The 8,719-nt window shown below is 41.2% G+C and overlaps 1 pseudogene; it reads right to left on the reverse strand.

Moving 5' to 3' along the window:
- Nucleotides 1-232: 232 nt before the first annotated feature.
- On the reverse strand, nucleotides 233-1,725 carry LOC123724019 (CD209 antigen-like protein E; annotated as a pseudogene).
- Nucleotides 1,726-8,719: the final 6,994 nt, after the last annotated feature.

The following is an 8,719-nucleotide window of genomic DNA, read 5'->3' on the forward strand; positions in this document are numbered from 1 at the left end:
TTGTATTCTCCAATGTGTTTTGAGAAGGAGGGGAGGAGAGAGGATGTGAGGAGGAATCGAGTAAAGCCAAATTGAAAAAGAGCTCATAGACAAGTCTGTAATACCACTATTTCACTTCTATGGTGAGTTCATCTCTCACTTTAGCCACTAGGTGGATTCATCACTTAATCATTCAGCACTGTATCCAAACATCAACAAAAAACTTTGAGAGAAAGAGAGAGGCAAAGAGAGATTGTTACAGTAGGTTATTGTTACACCACTTTCTCACAGATCCAGTTATGATTTGTCCCACATTTGTCATCATTCCATGTCTGTACAGGGTCATCTTGTCTATAGTATATCTCAACACAGTCCTGCTGCCCAGAGAACAGACCACCATTATCAGGCTGTCCTCTCCCCAGTGCCTTAACAACACAGAGAACCAGACAGTCAGACACTGTGGTACAAACATCCTCCTCAATAATAGACAAAGTCCTATGTTTTAAAGACACACTCTGTAAGATGTTATCAAGAATGGACCATTAACAGTGATATGTATTTTTTATATAATGACATTTTAATAAAAAATATGACTTGATTTCTGTGATACAGCTCTAGTTCTCATTGAATGACATTCATAAGTCGAAACATACATTTTGACGAACATGATTGGAAGCAATATATCATTGTTGTTTTGTATCTCCATATCACAAGGTAAAATAATCAAATATCTCACCCTGTGGTCAGTGGGGTGCCATCCACCCACTTCCAGGTCCCCTCAGTAACAGAGTCAGTCAGACCAATCCAGGCTCTCATGTGGAGGTTGAAGAGAAATGTCTATGGTTGAGAAAGATGAAGATTATGTCACTCTTAATATATTAATAAAATCTCTCTCTCTCTCTCACACACCTGTTCCTCTCTGCTGTTTATGATCACCAGGTCTGCTCCTCTCTCCAGACAGTCCTCTCTGCTCTCCTTCCAGGTTTTCTTCTCAGTAGAGAGGAGGTACAACCTCGAGTCAAATTTTCTCCATCCCTCCTGACAATGCTGCTCTGTTGAAGAGCAAAGTTGAACACATTGAGAAACTTTGTTTGTATCTCTACTCAAAAACCCATTGATATATAATTATTCTTATTCATCACAGTTAATATCTCACCTATCACAAAACGCTTTGCCTGAATATGGCCTTTCTCTCTAGTCAGGTTGTTGTATCTGGTCTGTAACTGGTCTCTCTCTTCAGTTGCGTTGATTTTATAAAGGGAGAAACTCTGGAACAAGGTGTTCCTTTTATCCTCAGAATCTTTAATGGCTCTGTTATCTACAAAGTATAAATACATAGTTACTAGCTAAAATCCCCGATAAATAGGCCTAATAACCTGCACTTCTTGCAACTAGGTGAAAAGCAATGAACTTGGACATAAACTCACAGTAGACAGACAGGCCTATGATCCCAGCCAGTAGAACACACAGCAGCCCCAGACACACTGCAGCAACTAGGAAGGGTCTCTTCCCTGATCTATCAGGCTCTGTGGACACATACAAGAGACTTTTATGGATTTTTTGTGAGTGTGTGTGTGTGTGCGTGTTACCTGATTGCTGGTCTCCTGGTCCATTATTAGGAGCAGTGTCTGCTCTCTCTTCTCTCTTGGTGCTGGTCTGACTGTCTCTCAGGGTGTCTGCACTGACGTACAGTGGGGGGAAAAAGTATTTGATCCCCTGCTGATTTTGTAGGTTTGCCCACTGACAAAGAAAGGATCAGTCTATAATTTTTATGGTAGGTTTATTTGAACAGTGAGAGACAGAATAACAATAAAAACTATCCAGAAAAACGCATGTCAAAATGTTATACATTTATTTGCATTTTAATGAGGGAAATAAGTATTTGACCCCTCTCAATCAGAAAGATTTCAGGCTCCCAGGTGTCTTTTATACAGGTAACGAGCTGAGATTAGTAGCACACTCATAAAAGGAGTGTTTCTAACTGCAGCTTGTTACCTGTAAAAAGACACATGTCCACAGAAGCAATCAATCAATCAGATACCAAACTCTCCACCATGGCCAAGACCAAAGAGCTCTCCAAGGATGTCAGGGACAAGATTGTAGACCTACACAAGGCTGGAATGGGCTACAAGACCATCGCCAAGCAGCTTGGTGAGAAGGTGACAACATTTGATGCGATTATTCGCAAATGGAAGAAACACAAAAGAACTGTCAATATCCCTCGGCCTGGGGCTCCATGCAAGATCTAACCTCGTGGGGTTGAAATGATCATGAGAACGGTGAGGAATCAGCCAAGAACTACACGGGAGGATCTTGTCAATGATCTCAAGGCAGCTGGGACCATTGTCACCAAGAAAACAATTGGTAACACATTACGCCGTGAAGGACTGAAATCCTGCAGCGCCCGCAAAGGTCCCCCTGCTCAAGAATACATATACATGCCCGTCTGAAGTTTGCCAATGAACATCTGAATGATTCAGAGGACAACTGGTGAAAGTGTTGTGGTTAGATGAGACCAAATTGGAGCTCTTTGGCATCAACTCAACTCGCCATGTTTGGAGGAGGAGGAATGCTGCCTATGACCCCAAGAACACCATCTCCACCGTCAAACATGGAGGTAGAAACATTATGCTTTGGGGGGTGTTTTTCTGCTAAGGGGACAGGACAACTTCACTGCATCATTTGAAGGGGCCATGTACTGTCAAATTTTGGGTGAGAACCTCCTTCCCTCAGCCAGGGCATTAAAAATGGGTCGTGGATGGGTATTCCAGCATGACAATGACCCAAAACACACGGCCAATGCAACAAATGAGTAGCTCAAGAAGAAGCACATTAAGGTCCTGGAGTGGCCTAGCCAGTCTACAGACCTTAATCCCGTAGAAGATCTGTGGAGGGGAGCTGAAGGTTCGAGTTGCCAAATGTCAGACTCGAAACCTTAATGACTTGGAGAAGATCTACAAAGAGGAGTTGGACAAAATCCCTCCTGAGATGTATGCAAACCTGGTGGCCAACTACAACAAACGTCTGACCTCTGTGATTGCCAACAAGAGTTTTGCCACCAAGTACTAAGTCATGTTTTGCAGAGGGGTCAAATACATATTTCACTCATTAAAATGGAAATCATTTCATAACATTTTTGACATGTGTTTTTCTGCATTTTTTTGTTGTTATTCTGTCTCTCACTGTTCATATAAACCTACCATTAAAATTATAGACTGATCATTTCTTTGTAAGTGGGCAAACGTACAAAAATCAGCAGGGGATCAAATACTTTTTCCCCCACTGTAGATATCCACAATCCTCTCCTCCATCTCACCTCTGTCAAACTTGACCTTCTTGTGGCTCAGCATAGCTGACCTTTGACATCTTTAACAATACCTGGGTCTTTCTTTCTATGTAGGTCTACTATACAATAAGTCTCTGCTTCTAGAATTAATTTGGTGGTCTTCCAACATGGCCGGTCAGGAGGTGTCGTACATCAACTGCAAGCCCTCTATACGTTAAGTCTCTGCTTCTAGTGATGTCTTTGTCTCTGAGTCATCTGTGTGTCTCTGTCTGTGTGACTGCTGTACTGTAGGTGTTAACTTGAGGGAAGTATTAACAAAATGACATGGGTAGTTGTGGCTATGCTAATTCAAAGAATAGAACAAGTTGGCATACTGGTGTGCGTACTTGTGTGTGTATGCTTGTGTGCATGTGTGTGTGTGAGAGATTGTTACAGTGGTTATTGTTAAACCATTTTCACCAGCACAATATGAATCATTCCATGTCTCTACATGGTTATCTTGTCCAGAGTATATCTCAACATAGTCCTCCTGTCCAGGGAATGGGACTTGCTAATTGTGATGATGGACAGGACACTATCATACCAGGAAGATATAGATCATAGAGGGGAAGTGGAGAACAAAGACTAGCTGTTAACATATGTAACCCTCTCACCAGGCTCGAATATGACTCTCACAATATTAACTTATGCAGAGTATTTCAGCAGCATGGGATGTAAGGTGAGAAGGACATCTCCAATAAGAATTCCTATTGTAAACTATCTAGGGTTATGACAATAGGGTATTAACTTCAGATTAAATGATTATAGGTTTCTGTTATTGAATCAGGATGGACCCGCCCATGCATTAAATTAAATTGAGACAATCAATGACTCCACCAACTCAATATACATAACGTTCCATATGTGTATTAAAACATTTTCAAACACAAATACATTTTCAGACACAACAAAAGAAATAGAAAATAATAAACCCCAATGAGTCCAAATTATTTTAAGTTCGCTTAAATAAACCGTTGCGCGCGTTGGAGCTCAAAAAATGATGACACCCAAAAATATCCTGAAGCACCTCACGTTGTGGTTACTCACTGCTTGGTAGATATTCCCTCAGCGAAGTATGGCAGTTCCATGCAGGTTTCCTCACAAAGTCCAAGGCATGCACAGCTACCCATGCAGACAGTACTCCCTTAGCCGTAACCGATATCCCATGGGAACACGAACTCGTTAAGCTTCCCAAGCAATTATCTCCCAGTGTCACACGATGCTAGGCTAACCTCAATGCTGACAAATACCTCCACGACGAGACGGTAGCTTCAGTCTGTACTAAGTTTTTTTTACAAAATTATAACAACTCTTTTATAAAATAAAACATGTATTTCCCTTCATATCCTAGTAGGTATGGGTTTTGTTCTAGTTCTGTCGTCTTGTTTTATAATTTCTTTGCCAACCGTCCTAAGGTAAAAACGTCCATCCTTTTCATCCACGTCTTTTTCCCAGACCTCCCGTTAACAAGGTCAACTCCCATTGGCCACAACTTAACGAGTGACCTTATTGGTCGAAACTTACAATTCAAAGTAAAACAAACTATTCACTTATCTTTTAAATATATAACCAATTAATTATAACAAATACTCTCAATACCTGGTTCAAACAAGGGTATTACACATATATTAAATATCATATGTAACAGCCCCAAGATAATTCAGGAGTTTCCAGAACTCCCCCTTCCTTTCACCTTTCTGCTGATTTGGACCCTCTGTTTACTCCCAAATATACATCAACATGTTCAGGAATTCCAGGACAACAAACATGGGTCATTATAATGTCCATACAATAGATTTGACACTACAAACTGCTCCAATTGGATATTGAGGGTGGGTATGCTTAACCAGAGAGGATGAGATGGCGACATAACTGGCCGCAGCTCTCTCTCTTAATGAACCTGATTGGTTGAGTTTGAGTGATAGCTGGTTGAACCACTGAAAAGATCCACTTCACTTCCCTCTTTTGGGACACATATGGGGGAACAACAATCAAATATGAGCATTTGATATTGTGCTTATATGTAACTTGACAACAAAGACTGACTGTCAAAGATTACTAGAACACATAGCAGCCCCAGACACACTAAAGTATCTTCCGAGGGTCTTTTCCACCACTGAAAATGTACTGAATTACAAATGATTAAAGATCTTTGGTAATATGTTTTACAGTATTATCCAGGATTGGGACAAATAAAGGTTTAGTAATACAGTGTAATCTCACCTGTTTAATATATTGTGTGGTATGTGTGTTCATGCAATCTTACCTGAAGCAATACCTCCATCTCTTGAACTGGGATTGAAGTTTCCTACGTTGTCATATATTTGGCAATCAATGCCTGTGTTCTTGATTGCATTAGGTTTGTTGTCTTCAAATCCATCTGAGTTTTCATAGACTCCCTCTGACATCTTAACACACTTCAACTCTAATATACGCCTGTAGCTGTATCGTCTCCCTGCACTGTCCTGCGTTTGTGTGACTTCAGGTAGTGAAACTCTTTATCAGTCAACCACAGTGTGAAATCAACACAGCACTGGCCACCACGTGACTCCCACCAGCCTTAGTTTATAATATAATACATGATATGACTCCCACCAGTATTAGTTTGATAATATTATACATGATATGACTCCCACCAGTCTTAGTTTGATAATATAATACATGATATGACTCCCACAAGCCTTGGTTTGATAATATAATACATGATATGACTCCCACCAGTCTTAGCTTGATAATATAATACATGATATGACTCCCACCAGTCTTGGTTTGATAATATAATACATGGTATGACTCCCACAAGCCTTGGTTTGATAATATAATATATGATATGACTCCCACCAGCCTTGGCTTGATAATATAATACATGATATGACTCCCACCAGTCTTAGTTTGATAATATAATATATGATATGACTCCCACAAGTCTTAGATTGATAATATAATACATGATATGACTCCCACCAGAATAGTGTGATAATATAATACATTATATGACTCCCACCAGCCTTAGTTTGATAATATAATACATGATATGACTCCCACCAGTCTTAGCTTGATAATATAATACATGATATGACTCCCACCAGCCTTAGTTTGATAATATAATACATGATATGACTCCCACAAGCCTTGGTTTGATAATATAATACATGATATGACTCCCACCAGTCTTAGCTTGATAATATAATACATGATATGACTCCCACCAGTCTTAGCTTGATAATATAATACATGATATGACACCCACCAGTCTTAGTTTGATAATATAATACATAATATGACTCCCACCAGCCTTGGTTTGATAATATAATACATGGTATGACTCCCACCAGTCTTAGCTTGATAATATAATACATGATATGACTCCCACCAGTCTTAGTTTGATAATATAATACATGATATGACTCCCACCAGCCTTAGTTTGATAATATAATACATGATGCGACTCCCACCAGTCTTAGTTTGATAATATAATACATGATATGACTCCCACCAGCCTTAGTATGATAATATAATACATGATATGACTCCCACCAGTCTTAGTGTGATAATATAATACATGAAATGAGTCCAACCAGTCTTAGTGTGATAATATAATACATGATATGACTCCCACCATCCTTAGTTTATAATATACTTCATTATATGACTCTATATCATGCTAATTGTCATAACATCTACTGTCTATCCACAGATTAAATGCCATAACATCTACTGTCTATCCACAGGTTAACTGTCATAACATCTACTGTCCATCCACAGATGAACTGTCATATCATCTACTGTCTATCCACAGGTTAGCTGTCATAACATCTACTGTCTATCCACAGGTTAGCTGTCATAACATCTACTGTCTATCCACAGGTTAACTGTCATAACATCTACTGTCTATCCACAGGTTAACTGTCATAACATCTACTGTCTATCCACAGGTTAACTGTCATAACATCTACTGTCCATCCACAGGTTAACTGTCATAACATCTACTGTCTATCCACAGGTTAACTGTCATACATCGACTGTCTATCCACAGGTTAACTGTCATAACATATACTGTCCATTTACATATACTGTCCATTTATGTTATTTATGTCTGTAATAAAACCCTTTTGTGTCCGGGCCTGGCTTGACAGACAGACGTATGATCCCAGCCAGTAGTTAAACACACAGCTGCCCCAGACATACTGCAGCAACTAGGAAAGGTCTCTTCTCTCAGCACGTATGAGACGTGTGTGTGTGTGTGTGTGTGAGTCTGTGTCTGTGTCTGTCTCTGCTCTGAGTCTGTGTCTGTGTCTGATTCTGTCTCTACTCTGAGTCTGGTCTGGTCTGTCTCTATTCTGAGTCTGTGTCTGATCTGTCCTGCTCTGAGTCTGTGTCTGTTTCTGTCTCTGCTCTGAGTCTGGCCGTGTCTGATTCTGTCGTCGTCCTACTCTGATTCTGTGTCTGTATCCGTCTCTACTCTGTGTCTGTATCTGTCTCTACTCTGAGTCTGTGTCTGTCTCTACTCTGAGTCTGTGTCTGTTTCCGTCTCTGCTCTGAGTCTGTGTCTGTCTCTATTCTTAGTCTGTCTGTATCCGTCTCTACTCTGAGTCTGTGTCTATTTCTGTCTCTGCTCTGAGTCTGTGTCTGTGTCTGTGTCTGTTTCTGTCTCTGCTCTTAGTCTGTCTGTTTCTGTGGTTTACCACTACACCCTGCCCGTGCAGGTCCCGGAAAATCTCGTCTACAAAGGCCTGGAAGACTGATGGAGCATTCATCAACCCGTATGACATGACGAGGTACTCATAGTGAGGTGGTACAAAAATGTCTTCCACTCGTCCCACTCCCGTATACGCACCAGGTTGTAAGCGCTCCTGAGATACAATTTTGTGAAGAAGCACGCGCCGTGCATTGACTCGATCGCACTGGCTATGTGAGGTAGTGGTTAACTGTACTTCACAGTGATTTGGTTAATGTCTCGATAGTCAATACACGGGCGCAGACCTCCATCCTTCTTCTTCACAAAAAGAAACTTGAGGAGGCAGGTGAAGTGGAGGGCCGAATGTACCCCCTGCCCCAGAGATTCGGAGACATATGTTTCCGTAGCCGCCATCTCCTCTTGCGACAAGGGGATACACGTGACTCCTGGGAAGTGCTGCATCTGCCAGGAGATTTATTGCAAAATCCCCCTGTCGATGGCGTGGTAATTGAGCCACCTTCTTTTACAGAAGGTGAGAGCCAAATCATCATATTCACAGAGGTAGAGCTCCAGCTGGAGTAGGAAGCCCTGACATCCCGCAGCCGTCCCATTATACTCCCTCGGAAGAGCGAGCCGAATCCCACTGGGACGGGGTGAAGGAGGGTGAGTAGTGGTGCCCTTGGTGGTGCTGGTGGAGGCGCTGGAGGAACTGCTCTTCACTCCCAACGATCCAGATT

This window comes from Salmo salar, unplaced genomic scaffold (assembly GCF_905237065.1).
Source record: "Salmo salar unplaced genomic scaffold, Ssal_v3.1, whole genome shotgun sequence".
Lineage (NCBI taxonomy): Eukaryota > Metazoa > Chordata > Actinopteri > Salmoniformes > Salmonidae > Salmo > Salmo salar.